General features: G+C 41.2%; 1 long non-coding RNA gene across 1 annotated transcript; it reads left to right on the top strand.

Moving 5' to 3' along the window:
- The first annotated feature begins 134 nt into the window (after positions 1-134).
- LOC118083596 (uncharacterized) lies at positions 135-18,842 on the top strand. The gene is made up of 3 exons (XR_004692404.2): positions 135-372; positions 9,160-9,295; positions 18,633-18,842. It is a non-coding gene; the product is annotated as an uncharacterized LOC118083596 (long non-coding RNA).
- Positions 18,843-22,538: the final 3,696 nt, after the last annotated feature.

Raw genomic sequence — 22,538 nt, 5'->3', positions numbered from 1 at the left:
TTGTGGTTTAGGATAGTAAGGGTCTGGAGCAGCTACGTAATCTGTTTTCCAATTCCACAATAATTAACTGAAACAATTAAAATAATGCTACTATATATGCATAGTGACAATATGGCCGCAATAAGCCTCTTGGCACCCTCAGTGTTTTTATCCATTCATATGGTGAGCAGCTGGACTGTCCATAAGTTGTCCAATGACAAAGTAGCAAGCAATGCTGACTCACCTGAGAGTACCAGTTCCCCTTGGTTTCACTCACATACCTCCAACTTGTCTCTCAGGTATATATCTTGTCTGTAACAACTGTCAGGAGTTGGCAAGCCAGAACAAGATCTGTTTGGAGGACCAGACACCACCCTCTATTGATAGTGAAAGGTAAGTGTCCTGGCCTTCAGCTAAGGTGCTGTTGGATGTGGGGAAATAAAGTCCTCTGTATCCCAATGTATCAGGACAACCCCTTTCATTTAGTGGCAGCCTTCAGTTTTTCAATGTTCAAATGCTGCTTAAAAATAGCAGAGGTCATATCTGTTACTAATGTATGTCTGTGTGTTTTGTTCATGTATATGTGAGTTTTGTACAATAAGCTACATTGTTTGTTTCAATTAATTTGCACAAGGGTGTACAATGGCAGAGACCTCCACTACAATACCATGAATGGCAAAGACAGCTCCTGCTTGCATTTGATTCCTGCAGCTTGCAGAATCCCTGGGTGTATTGCATTAGGATTTTAACATAATACAAAAATGAGCTCTGGACCATTCATTTGCCTGAGGAAATAAAAATAGGGAAACAGAAAACTACTGCAAGACTTGTAGAGTTTTCACAGAGCTCAAATCATATCACATACCAGTTTCTGCTAAATGTTCACATCAAGGCCTCAGCCACATATACAATCTATGGCTTTTTGTTCCACCCTCAAAAATACCAGATACCCACACCTGACATATGAACATAATTCTAGTTTTTGAGATCCAAGATATACTGGGGAATGGAAGGGGGAGAAGTCTATGCCAAAGAAGTGTGGGTTTGATGCAACTCCAAAGGGTTTGCACCAAATATTGAGAAGGAAAGCAAGCTAATTTTTACAGAGATTTTCAGCTCTGTGGAAGCAAGAGGAAGCCTGTTGTTGAACAAAGCCCAGAATACGGCTGCAGGAGGGTCATTTTTATGGGATGACAAACAAAGGAAAGGTTTTTTTGCCTCTTGTCCTTGGGGACGTCTGCTTTTAGTATGCATTTCCAGAGCAATACTGTTACTCTTCCAAACTGAATTGCAAAACGGCATTTCTAGTCTTGTCGAAGATTTGAAGATGTTTTGAAAGCATTGGCCTTTTTTTTAAAAAAAATCTGCTTTTATGAGGAAGACCACAATTTTGCATTATGTGCGCATGTGCGCATGTGAGTGCATGTGCTGTAATTTAAAGGAAGTCTCACTTTCAGAGAAAAACCACGAGTGGTGTGAATAATATGGTTATGGCTTCCTCCCGTTTGGCAGGGCAATAGGAGTTCAGCAGAAGCCAGCCGCTGTGGTTTGACTCTCTCCCTGATAATGACAGACCTTCCCTCCACCTCAGGAAAACGCAACACTCTAAAAACAAGGAGGAAGAAAAGGAGAGCCATTTCCTTGCCAACACCGGTAGCCGGGAGGCCTGGAATGATGCCATAAGATACCCTGCTATTTATTGCCCATTTCCACACCATAGGAAGCAAGGCAAATGCTTGCCAAAAATAAGAAAAGAAACCCTCCCTGATTCCTGTTTGACTTAACATTTGACAGGACAAAGTCAAGGATAATTCTAGCTCTCTCTGTTTGGAAGTTTCATGCTTCCCTTTCCTTTGCTCCTTAGAAGCAAATGGGATTTTAGGGTATCAGTGCTTTCAAATGAGAAGGTGATCGGTTCGTATTTGGATTTAACTTGCATTCCTTTTGTATTTTGCTCACATTGCTCTCCTGCAAAAATATGTAAAGCACTACATCAATATTAACTATTAACTATGATCTCAATTACTTCTGCATACAACTCCATGCAGTTGCACAGCTTCTGTTACTATATACGTAGATTCTCCCAGGTTCCTACAAGAAACCACTTGCACTGTTCATTGTACATGGCTGATGACCAACTACAACAAATTTGCATGGAATCCCTGCCACAATAAAAGGTCTATTTAATGAACACAATTTTATCCCCTCTTTCTGCAGTTCCACCCTGGATAAGTTAGAGCAGGGGTCCCCAAACTTTTTGACTCTGGAAGCGCATTGGGAAATCTAAGAAACGGTAATGAGCACCACAAAACACCCATTTCACAGAAGAAAAACTGGCAATGCTCACAAGCCCACCCCACACCAAACAACAGGCAAAATAACTACACATAATAATAAATAATAATAATAATAATAATAATAATAATAATAATAAAGCACGCACAAAATATCAGGCAACCCCAACACTACCACCAAGCACTATCATGAGGTGGATTATAGTCTCACTAATAGCCATATTCTGATTGCATCCTGACACATTACATTCTGACACTATCACTTAGTAGTAGCTTCATTTGGCTTTTAGGTAAGGTCAAAGGTAAAGGACCCCTGGACGGTTAAGTCCAGTCAAAGGCAACTATGGGGTTGTGGCGTATATCTTGCTTTCAGGCAGAGGGAGCCGAAGTTTGTCCACAGACAGCTCTCTGGGTCACGTGGCCAGCATGACTAAACCACTTCTGGCGCAACGGTACACCGTGATGGAAACCAGAGCGCATGGAAACGCCGTTTACCTTCCTACTGCAGTGGTACCTATTTATCTACTTGCACTGGCATGCTTTCGAACTGCTAGGTTGGCAGGAGCTGGGACCGAACAACGGGAGCTCACCCCATCACGGGGATTTGAATTGCTGACCTTCTGATCGGCAAGCCCAAGAGGCTCAGTGGCATAGTGTGGGTTGCCAGTGCCTGGGGCCACACAAAAGGAGTGGGTGGGAGGGAGGGAGGAAAATGGATGGAGTATGCATGAGTACTCAATGCCTAACAGCACCCGTGTCACCCAGGAAATCACAGCTGCAGAGATAAGAAAAGTTGTTCCATTGTCTGGAGAGGTCGCTTCCAGAGCTCAGTGACGGAAATGCACAGCTGTATTGAGGCACTACTGGGTGCTGAAATTTTGCACCCCTAATAATTTTGTGCCTCAGCAACCACCCCTGTAGCCCACCTCCCATGCTATGGCACTGCCAAATGTTGAGAATGGAGATTGAGTGGCTATATTAAGCATACACAGAAGAGTTACAGGTAGGTAGCCGTGTTGGTCTGGCATAGTCGAAATAAAATAAAAAGAATTTCCCCTCCTTCCAGTAGCAACTTAGAGACCAACTAAGTTTGTCATAGGTATGAGCTTCCGTGTGTATCTGAAGAAGTGTGCATGCACACAAATGCTCATACCAATGACAAACTTAGTTGGTCTCTAAGGTGCTACTGGAAGGGGGGGATTTTGTTTCGAATACACAGAAGAGGTTATTCCATTATACATCCACCTACTCAACACCACTGGCTCATGCACACTGCAGTATTCAACTCATTTGTGGCGCTCCCAGTCAATCTGCTTTGCGTAAACTGGTGATGATGTGGAATTCATGGGAAAGGAATTGTGACCTGGCTAGATGCTTGGGCACATAACCACTGTACCATACACCAACAGAAATAGAAATACTTTATTGTCACTGTACCACTTGTTTACAGTGAGATTAAACAAGATACCCCTTCCCCCAATCTCTCAGTCCTTGTTACACTCTGTGTGCTGTCGTACGACCACCAACCTTGAACGTCATCTGCAATGTTGCTGTCTTCCATTCAGCAGCCTCACGGCCCATGGGTAGAAACTGTTCTTTAACCTGTATCTTTGTGTGAACAGTTGCATTCTTTTTATTTGGAAGCTTGAGTGGAAACAATGCAAAGGAGCTATCCAGCTCCCTTACTTGCCTTCTGCAAAGTCTAATTTCCTCTATAAACTAGCTAGATTATTCCCAGGGGTGTGTGTGTGTGTGTGTGTGTGTGTGTGTGTGTGTGTGTGTGTTACGGTAAGGAATGACACTAATCAATCAAGCTGACGATTCTTCCTTGCCTGACTATGCAGAAGAAAATGCCATTTATTCACCATAATTCAGGAAGATAAAAGACTGATATGCTTATTTGAAAGCCATGTATGGGATCTTGAGCTCCTTGGAGGGAAGGTGGGATATAAATCAAATAAATAAGCATACCTTGAAAGCAGCTCCTCATCCTTTCTTCTGTCTTTCTCTGGTGCATGGCTGGCCCTGTGCAGGAAGATGTACAACTGCCTAGAAAAAGACCCAAAAGAGATGGAGATTGCATTGGGGCTGGGGAAAGCCATGGCTATAGGATCATTTATTTATTTTTGTCCTTGAGCTGTAAGAAGTGCTTTATATTCCCATGGAGTGCTGTTAGAAAATTCCCTGGACCGGGGGAAACAGAAAACCATTGTGAACACATGTACCTTCTCTTTGAAATTGCTAGGGTTGCAAGCTGGTCTGGTTCTCCAGATGGATATAGCACTGTGCATTTTTACAGTGTTTGAACTTGCCCCGCTTAGAATTCAATTTCCTCTTCTGATAGGCACACAGGTAAATATTGCCAATGGCTCTAATGTATATTTGTCCGTCTTGAACACCCCACGGAAATATTGTTGCTGTGTGCAATTGACACAAAGAACTGTATATATAATGTATAATAATCACCTGGCATCCTCTATCAAACTTTTTAGGAGCCATCAAATTTGATTTCCCCTTCGCACAGTAAAACAGCAAGAGGAAACTTTAATAGAATGCATTATGCAACAGGTTCTATAAAAACAGCAGACCCGGACCGGCACTGCAGCACTTCCTTCCGGAGACCCAATAACTTGTGCTGAAAGGATACTTGCTGGCTACCATGGCAACTGCAAGAGATGACACTAAGGGAAAAACAGCAACAAAAGGATCTCTTTTTTTGTCCTCAGGAAAACAAGGTCTGGCTTCAGACTTGTGATACAGTGTGAATGCAGAGAAAGAGAGAAAAAACCAGTTAGCAATTCCACTCAGGTTCCAGTGACATTGCAAAGCTTCAATGTGTGCTGTGCAGTTTTGCTCTTTAGCTTTGTGCAGGGGGGGGAGGGGGACATTTAGCAAATGTGTTTTTGAAACTGATGTGAGTTTCAGTGCCTGTCTGCATGCAAAATCTCCTTCCAATCCCGCTTTCCCACAAAACATTTTTACTTCTTTTGTCACTTTTAACTGTAAAAGGCTCCTTTGTCTTTCTGAGTCTGTCATGCTCTGCATTTCATTGCCCAGGAGACAGCTGTTTTCAAGGCCTTTCTAAAGTGGGGGAGGAGGTAGTAAACAACTCCAAAGCTTAGACAGGGGCACACAAACATTACCAGGCTGATCATCCTCATCCGCCACAGAGGGAAACAGCCAGAGCCTCCTCAATACACTTTAGGGAAACCAAAGATTTACAAGAATCACAGAACTTGAAGCAGGGAAGAGCCAAAGGACAACAGAATAAACTCTCATTGATTTTAGAAGCAGGGTTGGCCATATATTGACATTCTCTCTTTTTTTTGTAGAGTCATTAATACTCTTTGGCTCATTATTCTCCAATATTGGCTGCTTCTTATGATCAAGAATAAGAAAATTAGATATACAGCTTTTAAAACAACAACATCTAGCTATCTAAAATTGCAATCTGTCAGGATCAGACAGCTCCCCAGATTATTTCCTTCTTTTTCTGGGCACAAGAGAAATAGACATGATGCTTTTGAATCATAGAATTGTAGAGTTGGAAAGGACCACGAGGGTCATCTAGTCCAATGCCTTGCAATGCAGGAATCATTTGCCCCAACGTGGGGCTCAAACTCACAACCCTGAGATTAAGAGGCACATTCTCATTGTCATGAATGTCAAATTATTTCACCTGGAAAACAATCTGCTTTCTTTACCATATCCATTGCATCACTACAGGTTATCAGTGCTGACATGGAAACTTTCATATTGGAGAAAATTAAGTATTGGCATTTCTTATGGTTCCATGCTTTATATGAATGGCCTTTGCAAACAAAATATATTGTTTTTATGACATTTGCTGGTGATACAAAGCTGAGGTACCATATCTTCAATATATATGAAGACCTGGAAGTTTTTAACACATTAACTGGATGACATTATGGACTAATGGAACCGGGGTGCAATGTAGTACTGTTGTCAATTTAAGAACTAGCAATGAGAACTGTTGATATGGAAAGGATCAACAACTGAACCACAGAAAATGAAAGAGTCCTGGAAGTCTCTGGAATACTTTAGATGTTCAAAAGATGGAACAAGAAGAGAATCACATGTGACGTCCACTTCCCAGATATCCAGTTTTATCTTAGGGAAAGGTGCATTTTACCCATTGAGATACATATGTTCTCTTCTTGCATTGGAATAATGCATATGGCTCTAATGCAACTATGGGTGGTGGTGACTATGCTCTGCCTTCACAGTTGGATGCAATGATGCTTCTGAACACCAGTTCCTAGAAGCTTCAGGAGGAGAGAATTGTCTTGTGCTCAGGTTCTGCCTGCAAGTTTCCCACAAGGATCTGTTTAGCTACTGTGAGAACAGGATGCTGGATTAGAAGGGCTGCTGGCCTGATTCAGCAGGCTTTCTTATGTTCTTAGCATTCTAGTAAGAAGAAATGTCCAATCACTAGGGAAGTCATCAGCTTCAAGATCCTCCCCCAAAACATTTGGGAGGACAGACAACTTTATTCAGAGAGCCTCCACATAACAGTTTTATGAAGGGGCCAAGCGGACATGATGCCAAATGTTCAATTCATAATTGCTTGGTTTTTTTTATTAAAAAAACAACAACCTGGTTTGGAACTGTGACAGGAGGAACTTACCGTATTTTTCGCTCCATAAGACACAATTTTTTCCTCCTAAAAAATAAGAGGAAATGTCTGTGCATCTTATAGAGCAAACGCGTGGGCCCTGGAGCCGACTTGCCCAGGGGCAAAAGGCAGATCGTGCTTTTTTTTTTTTTTAGAAAGAGCTAAAGGCTAACAAGAACTAAAGAGAGTGTTGAAAGGAACCCGCTCAGCAGCTGATTGCAAGAGATGGGGAGGGAGATAACGGAGCTAGCTCCCTTCCCGCCCTGCCCGGCCCCTTGCCTAGGCCTCAATTGTTGTCTGCAGAGGGAGACACGTGACTGTCTGATTAGATTATCTGTCTGGAAACTGTAGAAATGGGTCCCTTTCCTTTCCTAGAGAAGCTGCAGAACTGTGAGTTGAACCCCATAAAAACAGGATTTTCCCCTTTGCAAGGAAACTCAACTTTGAGCTGATCCTAAAAAATGTAGCTTTTCCCCTTTGCAAAAAAGATGCACAATTGTGAGCTGACCCCACCCCCCAAAAATGGGGCTTTTCCCATTTGCAAAAAAAGCTGCACAAAAGCTGATCCTAAAAAAAATATATGGAGCTTTCCCCCTTTGCAAAAGAAGCTTCCTCAAATATTTAATGGGGGGGGGGCGGCAAAGGCACCTAGGCCTCTAGGAGATGGCTGCTATGCCTAGGACAATTCAAGAAAGCAAAATATTTTTTTCCTTGCTTTCCTCCTCTAAAAAACTAGGTGCGTCCTATGGTCAGGTGCATCCTATGGAGCGAAAAATACGGTGATGTTTCCCCACCGCCACAGTCCTAATCCACATCAAAGTGCCCCCATAGCTACTATTTGCATCCTGAAAACAGCTCCCATTGGCACCATTGCTTCCTTTCCTTTGATATTCTCATTTTTAAGTTTTTTATGAAGAGGATTCTTAGAAGGATATCTTTTAATCGTTTTATGTGTTTCCACTATTAATGTATGTTGAGTGAATCTCTGGGTGCATTCAGATAGCACTTGATTCCATTTCCCCAACATTTCCTTACTTGATGCTTGCTGTGTTTTATGTGATCTTTTATCAGGCATAAAAGTCACTTCTGGTCATGGCCCGTGGTCCAGTCTTTTTGGATGAACATTCAAATTTCTGAACATCTCAGAAATTGGCACCATTGTCAGAACTGTGATTCAACCCAGTTCTGCCCCATGCCTTTTAACTGGTTTAAAGGGAATAATCAATCTATTTTTCTGAAACCTCTTTTAACGTTCTTGCTGCCTGATTGGTGGCTGATCAAGGAGGGAAGGATACTTTGAATATCACCCCTGGCGATAGGTTTTAGAAAGTTCTTCACAGAGCCCTTCCGAAAAACTCACTCCATATCTCAAAGTTCTTTGAGGAGATGCAGAGCTGGAAGACGTTCACCCTGTTTGGTAGACTTTTTATCATTTATTTGAATAAACAGCTTGAAAGGAACTTTCCTAGGTATGATTTTCCTGGAAACATTTGTGACCCTGAACCCCTTCTTTATATTTCAAAGTCTTGGTACCTTCAATCTTTCTTTAAGGCAGTGTTTCTCAACCTTTTTTGGACCAAGGCACACTTGTTCCATGAAAAAAATCACGAGGCACACCACCATTAAAAAAGTTAAAAAAGTTAACTCTGTGCCGCCCTATATTGACTATATAATTATGACTGTAAGAAACACTTGCCAATTGCTGTGTTGGTTGCAATCTCCTGTAATAAGGCTTCACAAGCCGCTGATTTCTCTGCCAGCACAATCCTTTGCTCAGCAAGTTTCAGGTTGAGCTCATCCAGCCAGCTTCTTTAAGTTTGTCTAAAACCACCCTCCCGTGGTAGTGGCTGTTGAGAGCTGCGCTCGCCCTGCGTCGTGACCCGGCCAGCTTCCTTTCCAGCGGGTCAATGCCATTTATTGGTGGCCACCAGGCACGTGACAATGCAAATCGCCCTTCTCGTCGCCGCACGTCGTGGCACACCAGCCAGCGTCTCGCGGCACACTAGTGTGCCGCGGAACAGCGGTTGAAAAACGCTGCTTTAAGGGACCCTTTATTCTGTTGTAACTGCCTTATGTTGTAACTTTAACCTGTACCAGTGAATTAATTCATGGTTGGTTGGTTTTGTTGTTGTTATACTATAAACATTAATAAAATATAATTTGAAGAGCACAGCTGCTCAGCTGGGGAAATAGTATTTTCCAAGGAACTGTTAATTTCATTTCATTCTTTTAAAACATTTCTCTTTCTAGGTCAGGAAATTGCAAAACCAAACATTGCCTCCATTCTGGAAGATGCCTCCTGATATGTCCTTCCCCCTCACCCACCATCGAAAGAGCTGCAACTCTGAAACAGTATTGTAAAATTGCACTTTAATTAAAAGGAAAGGTAAAATCTCTTAGAAGTTCGTCATAGTTTGTTTTGGGATTAGATGCTCACTATCAAGTTGTGGCACATACTAAACCCTACTAACGCAGAGTTGGGGAAAATTTATAAAACAAAGGATTTGAGAACTCTCTCTTCCTTTGAAAGAAAAAACCTTCCAAGCTTCAAAACTCTTCCTGAGGCCTCTGCATTTGACATGTAGCAATAGATCGCTTGCTCTGAATCCTGTATGTCTGAGCCAATGTCATAAATATAGTATATGCTTCCTCCTTGCAAGTGAAAGAATGAAATCTAATCCATTGCAAATGACTTCACGGGGATATGAGCAGAAGTGTCATTTCAAACAAAAAGTCAGGCCTGTTGCATATTGCATTGGTTCTGAGCACACTGCAGTTTGTCTTTTACCTGCTCATAGCTTTTTCATGCACAGCATTGGTGCAGGGCCAAACGTTTTAGCCAGTTGTCTGGTATCTATCCAGAATAGCTTCACTGAAAGCTAATCAATTAACAGTGGTTTAAGAGGCAGCACAATCTTGCCCATAGACTGCTGATCATTTCAACTCCCAGAACAAATTTGTAAAGGATAGGAAACACATTAGCAGTGCAAAGTAAATAACTAGGGTACAATTCCAGCACAAATAATTACGTTGCCTTCTTACAGCATGTGCACAGCTTGAAGTGGATGCAGTATTTTCTTTATATGTCCATTAAGAGCAAAAAGTTGCTGTGACTGCATTTCAGTTGGCGATGAAGTCATTCCTGTGCAAGGTCTACCTGTTGTGAGGGCAGTTTGGGAAGCCAAGAGTTCCCATGTTGAGAGGAGGAAATCCTTTGACCATTCAAAGATGTTGGCTTACCAACATCTTTTGAGTAACATCCACTTTTGCTGCAATTTAGGGTCCTCGCTTTCTCATGAGGGAAACAATTTGCAAGTACTGTACAGTATTTTACACTCTCATTCATCCTTACAGTGGCATTATGAAATTAGACATTACTCATATCAAAGAACTACAGAGGTCTTTGATAGGAAGGCTGAAACAGATTCTGTGTGCCTCAAGTGCAACTGATCTCCACATGGCTGGATTTAGCGGTAGGTTTGGGGCTGGGCTCAAGGTGTGGCTGTCACAAGCAATGTACCAAATCAGGAGTGGCTAACCTATGGCCCTCCAGATGTTGTAGGACAACAACTCCCATCACTCCTGACCATTGGCCATGCTAGCTAGGGCTGACGGCAGTTGGAGTTCAGTGACACAGGATTGACACCTCTGTACTGAACTATCCACTCAATTGCTGAAATAGTAGAATTGCAAAGGTGGAAGGGATCCTGAGGGTCATTGAGTCCAGCCCCCTGCAACACAGGGATCTTTTCCCAATGTGGGGCTCAATCTCATGACCCTGAGTTTAAGAGTCCCATGCTGTACCAACTTGCCAGATAGGCAACATTAACCTTTGTGGCATGTGCTGTTTTAATGTTCGTCTTCTTTCTTTTTTGCAGGAAAAAATACAATGGGTTGTAGTCAACTAAATTTTACTCAGGGTATAACTATTGAAATTCATGGACCTAAGTTAGTTATGCCCATGAATCTCAAAGGGGCTTCTCTGAGTAAAAGTAAAACACAGGGCTTTTCTGTTGCAGTACTGGCACCTCTTTTTTCTTTTTGCTGCCCATGGTATCAATGTTAGAATGGATATTAAATACCATAAAACTGGCAGATGCAACCCATTTGGTTCATGGATGAGTAAAGAAGTTTAAGCCAAATGATATGATGAGGAGCATGAAGGTGCCATCATCATTCACAAGGACAGTTCCCTGCCCTGAGGAGCTTACAATAGAAAAACCCGGTCAAAACAACAGAGGGAGGGGGAGCAGGGCTAAACAAGAATTGAATTAGTTACAGTTGTCCACACTTAGGCTTTGTTACATGCTGAGTTACAGTATGGCATGAGAACTAGGGTTTGTGCCAAAGGATGAATGAAAAAGTAGGTTTTATGGGGGGTTTCTGATTTGAATCCACTGGACCACACCAGCTGCCTATGATTTATTACTATATTGAAACTCACTTAACAACTTGCTAAAATACAAAAACAGAATAAAACTATTAAGGATAGCTGGGCAGGCAAGAGTTAGTTGACCCAACATCTTCCTCCATCACAGCCCACTGCAATATATTCTACATATATCCAACATGACATTCGGTCAGGCCCAGTAGTTCTGCTTCTAAAAACTGACCACTACTCCTTCATAGTCTCACTTTGTATTTTTATCAGCCCCTTAGATTTCTGCTCACCACACATCTTTAGAGCCCCATGGGAACGTACTGTTCCAAAGTATACTTAACTGAAATCAATGGACATAAACCAGCATAGAAGTCACTAGATATTGAAATCAGCCTCCGCTCATTCTGTATTTTAAAATAAAAAGATGTGAGACGAGCAGTATTTTGATGAGTCAGCCATATAATTAAGAGATTTTGAGGCGGACTTAATAGATCCTGCTACTAATTGCAATAACTCAGCTCAATACCATTGGGTAGTTGAGTTTTACAAAATACTGCTAGTCCAGCAAACTGTTTTGCTGACTACACTGCAGGCTTCATTAACTGAACTGCAAAGCCTTTGACAAGAAACATGTACTCTGCTAATCACGCAGTATAGCCTCGTTCCCTGACCTATAAAAGGAAATTGTTGCTTTTGTGAATATGTGGCGTGTGTGTGTGCACACACACATATAATTCACACTGTCAAGATACTGTACAAAATAAGCCTTCATAAATTTAAAAGTCAATGCATAAGACCTACAATGCAGTCTTTTAGTTCCCTTCAGTACTTGACATGCAAAGTTCCATTTTCTAGATGCAAAAACTGAAGGGAACTAAAATCAGTGCAAAAGAAGAAGAATGCACAGCAACTTTAAGCAAGTTTATGCAGACATAAATTCCACCATGCTCAGATGGTTACAGCTAGAATCCTATACCCACCCACTTATCCTTACTTCAGATTGCACTGTCATTTTTTTCAGACTTTGGTTGCAAGATACTGTGTATACTACCATACAGGCAACCTCATTTGGCCCCCGGTCCTGAAGTTCCCCTACTCCTGACACAGGACATGGGGCTGAGAAGAAGGAAATGGAAGCCTAAACCCAAAGATCCTCAGCCAATGGTTCTTTAGTAGCACCCAGTTATTTTTATCTATTTGTTGGTTTCATTTTTATCCCAACCTTTATCACTAAAAAATGATCCCAGAGTGGTTACATACATAAAATATAATAAAGTGATAACAAACTTATTTATTTATATCCTGCCTTTCCTCCAGGGAACTTAAGGTGGCATACATGGTTTTCCCTCTCAATTCCTCCCCATTTTATCCTCACAGCAACCCTGTGAGGTAAATTAGGCAAAGAGACAGTGACTGGCCCATAGTCACTTCATAGCTATGAGCTTCATAGCTGAGTGGGAATTTGTACCCCTGTCTCCTAGGTCCTAGTCCAGCACTCTAACCACTACACCAGGCATCCCCAAACTTCGGTCCTCCAGATGTTTTGGACTACAATTCCCATCATCCCTGACCACTGGTCCTCTTAGCTAGGGATCATGGGAGTTGTAGGCCAAAACATCTGGAGGGCCGCAGTTTGGGGATGCCTGCACTACAGTATACTGTCTCTCAAACAAGTAGAATATTAAGCAGTCTAAAATTCATAAATATCACAGCCTCACTATCTCCATACAAATATGAGTGGCCTATCTGATTTTATCACAATTGCAAGTCTCTTGGGAAATAATATGCATATGCATCTGACAGCCCCTCCAGACGACCAGCAATACAAACGTTGCCAATTTACTCTAATTGAAGCTATGCTGTGTCATATGTGCTTAAATGGTCGATCTGTCTTGAGGTAATTATACCTCTGTGTAGCCTTCTGTCAGAATTAAACTCAGATGGAACGCTCAGGGAACAGTCCACATTTGTTAACAATTAGACACAATCACATCTCCCCCCCCCCTTATTCAGATAGAGCAAAAGATGGTTGGGTAGAGATGCTGATGAATTTGTAGAAGAAATCAGATGGCACAACCACAACCACTCATCAATATGACTTTTTTCTATTTAGTGGTGCAGCGGCGTAATTTTAGACCCTAGACTTAATGAGCCTAGGACGGCCCCCATTTAGACAGCCATGTGTATTGCTTCAGTTGCGAAGCCCACAACATTTCTCTTCTCCATCCCCCACTGACAATCCATGTTTTACAACTGCTTCTACATTCCTGAGACGTCAAGCTTACAGGTCAACCTTCTACTTCTTTTTTACTTTTTACTACAACTCCAAGACTTACCGACTGGAAACAGGTACAAAAGCCAAACACTTAAATAAAAGAATCCTGTGTTTTCCAGAAACTAGTTTTCTGAACCCAGGAATTTGTCCTGACTATTTACAGGACTGAGAGGTTTATTGGGTTTTCTGCTTCGGGAACTCAAGCGGTAACAAACTTGATGGACTTTTATTTCATATCCATTCTTGAGAATCACTAATTCCATTCAAAAGACCCACCTGATTAAATGAATTACATGAGTAGTCAGAACTGTCAAGGATCCCTGAAGCCTTAGCCAGCATGGCCAATGGTCAAGGCTGAAGGGAGCTGTTCCCAACTTAATAAGCTCCAGGTCCGTGTTCCTTAACAGGTGACCTTTTCGGTTTCTATGGCCAGCCCATTTTGCCCATTCTGATGTCATAGCCTTGTGTGAGCCTTACTAAATCTGGCAGGTGGCTGTTCATGCTTTAGTCACAGCAGCCGTAAATAATTATTCCTTCCAGCAGTAAGTGCACATACATAGTATAGAAAGGCAAGATTATAGCTGACACTGGTTTATGTTAAAATTGATGGCTTTTGTCATAGAGGAGCTGCCCAACCATTTCATTCTTTTTGTACTAATTTAGGAGCTCATTGCTGAGAAGATATTACCTGCATCTTTGTCATTGGAAGGCATAGAAGGCAATGCATATCATCTGGCTTAAAGTCGAGAGACTCAATTTTGGAGTTATCATATACAGTGGTGTCTCGCTAGACGAATTTAATTCGTTCCACGGGTCTTTTCTTATAATGAAAAATTAGTCTAGCGAATCCCATAGGAATGCATTGAATTTTTTTTTTGGATTTTTTTTTTTTTGCCCATAGGAACGCATTAATTGAATTTCAATGCATTCCTATGGGAAACCGCGATTCGCTAGACGAATTTTTCATAAAACAAATTCATCTAGCGAGGCAACCTCCGCTCAAAAAATCCTTTCGTTAAGTGGAAATTTCGTTAAGCAGGGCATTCGTTAAGCGAGGCACCACTGTAAACTGAACATTTTACTTTCCCACACCACTGATACTCCACAATTCGATTGCATTATATATATGGTTGTTTGATTGGCCTTTTTTAGCATTTTAGTCCAGCAACGTACTTAAATTCAGAGTTTGGTACACAGAGCTTGCTAGAGCTGTTGTTGGCATCCGTATGTCTCAACAGACAATGGAGTGTACCTCGGGGATTGAAGTCAAACTGCTATGTTAGCAACACCAAAGTGACCTTCCCAAGGCGCAAGCCTGGGCAGTGTGTATGGAGGCCCTGGGATGCCCAGGTGACAAAATCCCTCTCTCAGCCTTGCTGATGTGGTCCAAAGGAAAGGAAAGCAATACATTCCCCACCAACTTGGCTGCAGGCATACAAGGAACCACCCAACTATCTTAGGGTAAATCCAGCATGTAGGAGATGGTTGTGGTGGTTTTATTTTCTTTTTGACGAAGTGAACTCATTGTTTGAAGGCAGTTCTTTAAGGCAAGTCTGCATTTATGGCAACCACCTGATGTATTGCTTTATTTGATTCAATCAGTTCATTAAATTATCCTGAGTTACCTGCAATAACTACGAGAAGAAGAGAGAAGTATATTTCAGCAGAAAAATCTACAAGTCTGGTAAATGTTATCAGAACTTTTGTTTTCTCTCTCAAAGCATTCTCAACTTTTCTTTTCTTTTGGTTTTCTTTTTTATTATTTATTTATTTATTTCTAAACCAGAAAAAAGAAGAAAAAACCATAATACAAACTTTAAATTCAAAAATACAAACAATGAGTTCATTTTCTAACATAGGTCTATTACATAAATTGCCTCTATTGAAATAAAAATGTGGATCATTACTCTAAACTTCTCTTTACTATATATGAAGTTAGAAAATTTATATTCTAAATAATATTATAAATTCCCACAAACCCCACACTCCCCCTCACCCATGTGTGATGTCAAAGTTTTACTTCTTCCATCTTGTTGTGTTATTTCGATTTAGTAATTGTCCAGTTAATTCTATTATTCTTTTCTTACTTACCCCTGTGCATTTTACGCATTATCTATTATTATTTCAATTCAGGAACAATATTTTTTTCATGTATTCCTTCACTCCATCCCATTCTTTGATTATTTTCTGATTCGTATGGCCTCTAATAATTGCCATCAATTTTGCCATTTCTACAAATTTATTTTGCCATTCTGACACTGATGGGATTTACTCCGTCTTCCAGTTCTTTCCAATCAATATTCTGGCCGCTGCAGTCTCATAAAGGAATACACTTCTCTTATCTCTGAGGGTGTCATTGGCTATGAATCCTAACAAGAAAGCCTCTGTTTTTTTGGTAAATGAAGTCTTAAAAAAATTTCAGCTCATCATATACCTCATTCCAGAATCATTTTATAATTTTGCATCCCCACCATATATGATAAAAAAGTTCACACTTCCCTCTTGTATCTCCAAGCATATATTTGATTGCTTTTTATAAATCATAGCCATTCTTTCCGGGGTGAGATACCAGCGATAAAACATCTTCATCATATTCTCTTTTATCACGTAACAGGCTGTGAAGTTCATATCAACCTTCTGCAACCTTTCCCAGCTTTCCGTTCGTATTGCTTTTCATGCCACATGAATGTTTTCAGTCTGCTCAACAACTATATTACTGGTCGTTCCAGTCAGTTGTTTTCCTACAAAACTGTGCTCCAGTCTTGGTTAATGTTTGCCCAGAAATATGTAATTGCGGACTTCCTCCTCATAAACCGTTCCAGAGTGCAGGCTGCCATCCTCCCATGCTATTATTATCTTTGTGCCTCCCGGCTAATGTAGGGTGTGCTTTCGCACCTAGATGAAAGATAACCCTTTCATTCCCACATCCCCGAGCCCGTAGGATTACTTCCTACCTACTGCAGCTGCATCTAAAGCTGCTGAATTGCAAAGATTAGAAGTGCATTTCTCATACCCTAGAATGAACATGATTCGGTGCTAGCATTACCCACATAAACAGGTGGCTAAATAGCTCAGTTGTGTGGTTCTGTTCTCCCTCTTTGAACTACTTATGACTGGACTTAAGTCCTTCTGCAAGAAGTTGTTGCAACATTTGGCATCGTTCTGGAGGCCAGACTTACCACCACCATTTCCACCTTCCAATATCGGTGCTACTACGGTATTGCAATTGGTGCTGCTTTGCCTCTTCTATTGACCCAGTGTTTGCATTAGTAGCCATGCCACACAAGACATTTGCATTACTCTATAGCAGTCTTCACTAACCTGGTGCTCTCCAGTTCTTTTGGACTTGAATTCTCATCAGTTCAAGCCAGCATGCCAAAGGGCACCAGATTGGCAAAAGAAGCTATAGAGCAGTGTTTTTCAACCTTGGGTTCCCAGAGGTTGTTGGACTATAACTCTGATCACCCTTAACCATTGAGAGGATTCAAAGTTGCAGAACACTACTGTGGAAGACCAAGGTCCTCTCCTGCCTTTTATCTCACAGAGTTTATGGGTGTTACGGATCCATATTACAGCAAAAACTTGAAATTGTTTCTGACAGGAAGGTTTTCTTGTGAAACAGGGCAAAGTCAATACTGCTGTAATACAAGCCGATAAATAGGTTCAATTGGCTTCGGGAACGAACCCAAATATTTTATCTGTTGTAAGGGATCTACTAAGTTTTAAAGTGCATCAAGAACAAGAATTACGTAAAAGGTCCAACAAAAGTTTGGCAATTATAATATGAAAAGATTGTGGTGACGCCTTCCACCTTTAAACATACCTCCTATGTTTTGACCAGCAAGCTGTTTCATCCTTTAAAAAATGTCAGCTTAAAGACGTTGAAATAGGTGTAGAAAAATCATATTAAAGGATTAAGCATCAAATGCTGGTGTGTTGATGTGATAAGAAATTCTTCACTCAAGAAATCATTGACTTTGCATTCCTAAGAGGATCTTTTCCCCTATAATAAAGTGTTCAGTTGTCAACAGCAGTTCTAAGTTTCATACAACTCTTGACCAAAGTCACAATTCAAAGAGAATGTCTCCTAAGCAAGGATTTGTGCAAGGGACGCTCCCTACCCCTTCGCAACGAAGTGGGAAGACTTTGCAGGAAACACTTTCTCATTGGCTATGCTCTCACACAGCTCATGAGGCAAAACTAAGCTCACTTAATAATACACTAGATGAACATAGATACCCATACTTGTAAAACATGGACTGTGTCCATATAATTATACAGGAAATTGTTTTTGAATAACAAATGAGATCATGTCATCAATGGTGATGCAGGTAGTCATCAGTCTACTGCCTTTCTTTAATGTGCATAGTTATTAGAATTTGAAAAACATTGACTTTGAGGTTTTCCCACACCTTAGAACAATATGGCTTATCTGCTCAGTAGCAAAAAAGTTTCACATCAGGTGCTGTCACTAAGTCGCTAAGGTCTAACTGAGTCGATGCAATACACCTGTGTTGGGGCATACAATTCATAATACAGTGGAACCTCAGTTCCTGAACGTCTCTGTTGTCGTATGTTTTGGCTCCTGAATGCCGAAAGCCTGGAAGTAACTGCTCTGGTTTTCGGAAACTGAATGTGCTACGGGGCTTCCGTTTTGAGTTTCCCTATTGTATTAAGGCTTCCGCTTTCAGTTTTTGGACATTTCAGAAGTCGAACGGTCTTCTGGAATGGATTACGTTCGAAAACCAAGGTTCTGCTATATAAGCATTTAATAATATTTTTAAAACATATGAGCTAACTATGCTGAACAAGCAAACCTGAGTAGTGAAGGCTCCCAAAGTTCAGAAAACGGAAACATGACCCTTATTGGCAGGTTTAAATGCCAAGATCCCATCTCATAATCAATGCCTGGGTGGCAGTTGGCTGAAAAGGAGGCAGTTGGCGAGATGGGCCAAGAAGTTACAACAACAGCAAAACAATGGTTCTGTGGGAAACCTTGTAAATAACCGTAAATAAACTTCCATTGTTAATGTTTTAGTAACCCCCTCCCCTTTGCTATTTGGATAGGTGGAGGAATTCAGCAGCAATCTTCTTGTTGTGCGAGACAATTCCTATTTAAGCTGGAGGCAGCACTCTCAAGCCATATGAGGTAATTTTCCTTGCCTAACTAGTCCAGTCTTGCTCAGGTTCTACCAACCTGTGTTTATGGGCTTTTCTGAAGCAAAACCATCAAAGACTCCGTCATATGGGTCCTCGGGCTGGACTGGCACCATGAGAGAGGTGAGATAAGTGCTAACAATCTACCCCTTAATTCAAACAACAGCTTTCTTCTCTTATTAATTACACTTCATGTCCTCTCCAACCTTCCCTCATTGGACTAGTTACTTGCTAGAGGGATCATATGTTATTGGCTGAGCATATGCTCTGTGCAGAAGGTCTCGGATTCATTCCCTGACATACCCAGTTAAAGGGATCCGGTTGCAGGCAGTGTGAAAGATTTCTGCCTGGAAAACCACTGCCAGTCAGAGTCAATACAGGGTTAAGTGTCTAACCTGATAAAAGACAACTTCCTTTGTCCCAGTATGAGCCACTCATAAATCCACAGCAGAGCATTACACATTACAGTTTTGGCCTCAGTGTTCCACCTGCAAAATGGGAACAACAGTGGCATTGTGAGGGGAAATGAGATACAGGTTCTAAAATCCTTGAAAGTTTTTTTTTAAGCACTTTAGGAGAGGTGGAGAACCCGTAACCCTATATATGGTACATGCTTAGCTCTGGATTTTTCTGGTCTCTTGCTACTAGCACACATCAGCTGTTCGGCAGGGAAAAGCTAAGAGGGGGAAAGGTTTTGATATTGTGAAAAGAGTGCAGCTGTAGCTCCTTTCTCTGCAAGAATATCAAAGCAGAGGAGAAAACATTTAAGCAGAGATGTATTAGATTTGAATTTCTTCAAAAAGTGTTGATGTTTTTCCATTGCATGCATGCAGCACTTTGGCGATGCAATTGCATTTGGAAGTTTGAAGCTCTGAAGAACTGCAAGGTGGGGCTTCAGCACAGCTGTGCATTCATGGTATTTGTGTTCTTCTACAGGGATTACCAAATTCTTTCGCACAGTCAGGACTTCACAGTCTATGAAGAAAATGCGTTAAACTCGAGTGGGGTCACGAACGATTGAATATATGCCTTTGTTTCCATGAGAAACAGCTTTCTTTGCATGTATATGTGATTGTGTTTATGTGTCTGGTGTGTCCCACCCACTTTTGGATCTGATCCCACTCACTACAGGAATGTGTCCTCAATACTTTTGCACTTGAGTAAAGCATCACTTGGCCTGAAAAGTTCCTCATCCCTGCACTATAGGAATGGTTGCTACTTATTATCAATCAATGCCAACATCTGCCTTAAAGTACTCTACACAATTGCAAGTGCTTTCATCACTCTGTAGTATTTCTGTTTAATTACTGTATCATGAAAGTCCAGGCAAAATTAAGAAACTCCAATTAAGTTTTAAAATCTGAATTCTCACACTGAGGTCAGCAGATTTCCTTTGACTAGAAGATTATGCCATTTTTTCCTTTTGTTTATGTCCTGTTAGATCTCATGGAACAAAACAAACTCATTCTTCTTGATTGGAGTGCAGTTGGTTCATTACAGCTCAGCTGGCATTGTTGTTGTTGTTGTTGTTGTTGTTGTTGTTGTTGTTATTATTATTATTATTATACCCCGCCCATCTGGCTGTGTTTCCTCAGCCACTCTGGGCGGCTCCCAACAGAGGACTCTAAAAACAGAATAAAACTTCAAACATTAAAAACTTCCCGAAACAGGGCTGCCTTCAGATGTCTTCTAAAAGTCAGATAGTAGTTTTGATACCACAGGAGGTTGTGGTTTAGACAACTTGTACAGTCAGCCTCTGCAGGATGATTCACGCACTAGGTGAAATATTCAACAGGTTGTGGGCTTCAGACCCTATTGACCAGCTCCTAAATTGGTGGTCTCACAACAGATGCAGTATTTTAATGTCCAGTATGAGCCATAAGCCTCTTCTTTCAACACCCGCACTCTCACCACTCGGAGATTGGGGTGGCATGCAACATTATAAATACAGCATTGCTAGTGAAGTACTGCAGCATCTATAGAACATTATACACCTAATGCCCCAACCAGTAAATCAATAAAACTGTTTGCTGGTTGCATAAGAACAGTCACACATTGTTTGCACAGGGAAATAATCAACATGAATTGCATCCAAGTATGAGACTTACAAAGGCACAAGACAGGATGTGAAGGGAGAGCCCGGGGCAGGGCAGAAGGGGGGGAAAGAAAACATCAGTGGCTCTGAGGTAACACCAGTTTTCCAATTCACAAAGTCCCTCAGCAGCTTTCATTCACCTCTTGAGAAATGACAGAAATCAGGAAACATGACTTTGGGTCGAATGCTTTTGTCGTGGTCTATCAAAAACAAAAAACAAAAACCAGAATAATACCAGAAAATTACTGGAAACTGCACATTGAACTTCGCCACTGGCAAGGATCCCAGTCAAACAGAAATGTTAAAGTTCTTTTCCTACATGGGGCCTCCTGTATCGGGGTGTCCCTACAGACCTATAGGTGGTTGCAACAGGTTGGAGTAGGGGCCTTTTGCCAGAAAAACAAGCCTTGGCCAGTATTATTTCCTATTGCCTATCTTGTTTATTAAAGACCTCTTTTAATTTATTTTTTTGTCATGGCATGCCTGGCTTTGTTGAAAGATGCTGAAGTCCCATGGGAGGTGGGGGTGGGACCCTCCATAATTACCACGCTCACCCTTGTTTACTTCCAAGAATTTTGTTAAGTATTTAACCACTTTGAAAGAGGAGTATGTCTCCCTGGCATACGGATGCCTAAATAAATAAATAAACATTAACTATTCATCTGCAGAACAGCATAAAGCATGTAGACAAGAATTAGAAGTGGTCAGCTCCATTGCTAAGCAAAAGGTCTGGTTTCAAATAATAGCTTGTGAATTCTGACACTGTCTCCACCATAGACAAGAGAAAAAGTTTGCCACCCAAACTTTAAAACGTGTTTTCTTAAAGAATAGCAGTCAGAAACAAAGCATGCAGGAGAAGTAACGTAATATTATTAGCCTGTTCTAGAGTGCTCAATGACTGCAGAATGGCAGTGGAGATTTTCCACTTCCAGATGAGAAATGATCAAAAGGCTGGCCTCTTTACAAATTTGTTTTGTTTCTGTCTAAGAAAACACAATTTGCACGCAAGCAAATAAACTGTTTCATTATACAAACTAAAGGATCGATGTGAACCAGATAAACTCCAAGTTAGACTGCTGAGGAAACAAACTTGCAGCTAAGTCGCAACACAGGTTAACCCCCTAGACCGAATCAGTAAATCACTCTAGAATCTGCATCTTCCATGGTGGGAGTGGGAGAGGAAAGATTTGCTTGATACAATTTAAAGGGCTCATGCCATACAGTCTGCCACCTTTAACTGTTAGAACTATTAGGCCAGGCATCCCCAAACTTCGGCCCTCCAGATGTTTTGGACTACAATCCCCATCATCCCTGACCACTGGTCCTGTTAGCTAGGGATCATGGGAGTTGTAGGCCAAAACATCTGGAGGGCCGCAGTTTGGGGATGCCTGTATTAGGCAACTACAGTTGTTGTTGTTGTTGTTGTTGTTGTTTAGTCATTTAGTCGTGTCCGACTCTTTGTGACGCAACTACAGTAGGCTACTCAAAACTATCATCTGAAAACAAGCAAAGCAATACACTATTACCAGTTTTTATTACTCTTTTAAAATTCAAACAATTCAGGGAAAATATGAAATATGAACTGCATAATCTTCCAATATACTTTTTGGCAACGTTAGTTCTGCAGCAGTGCTACCCTATGTCTATTAAAAAGCAGGTCCCATTGAGTTCAGTGGGGTTTCCTTCCAGTAAAGTGTAAAGGATTGCAGTCTAAGAGAGAG

This window comes from Zootoca vivipara, chromosome 9 (assembly GCF_963506605.1).
Source record: "Zootoca vivipara chromosome 9, rZooViv1.1, whole genome shotgun sequence".
In the NCBI taxonomy this organism is placed as follows: domain Eukaryota; kingdom Metazoa; phylum Chordata; class Lepidosauria; order Squamata; family Lacertidae; genus Zootoca; species Zootoca vivipara.
Note: the sequence above shows the minus strand (reverse complement) of the source record. Positions and strands in the feature narration are given on the sequence as shown.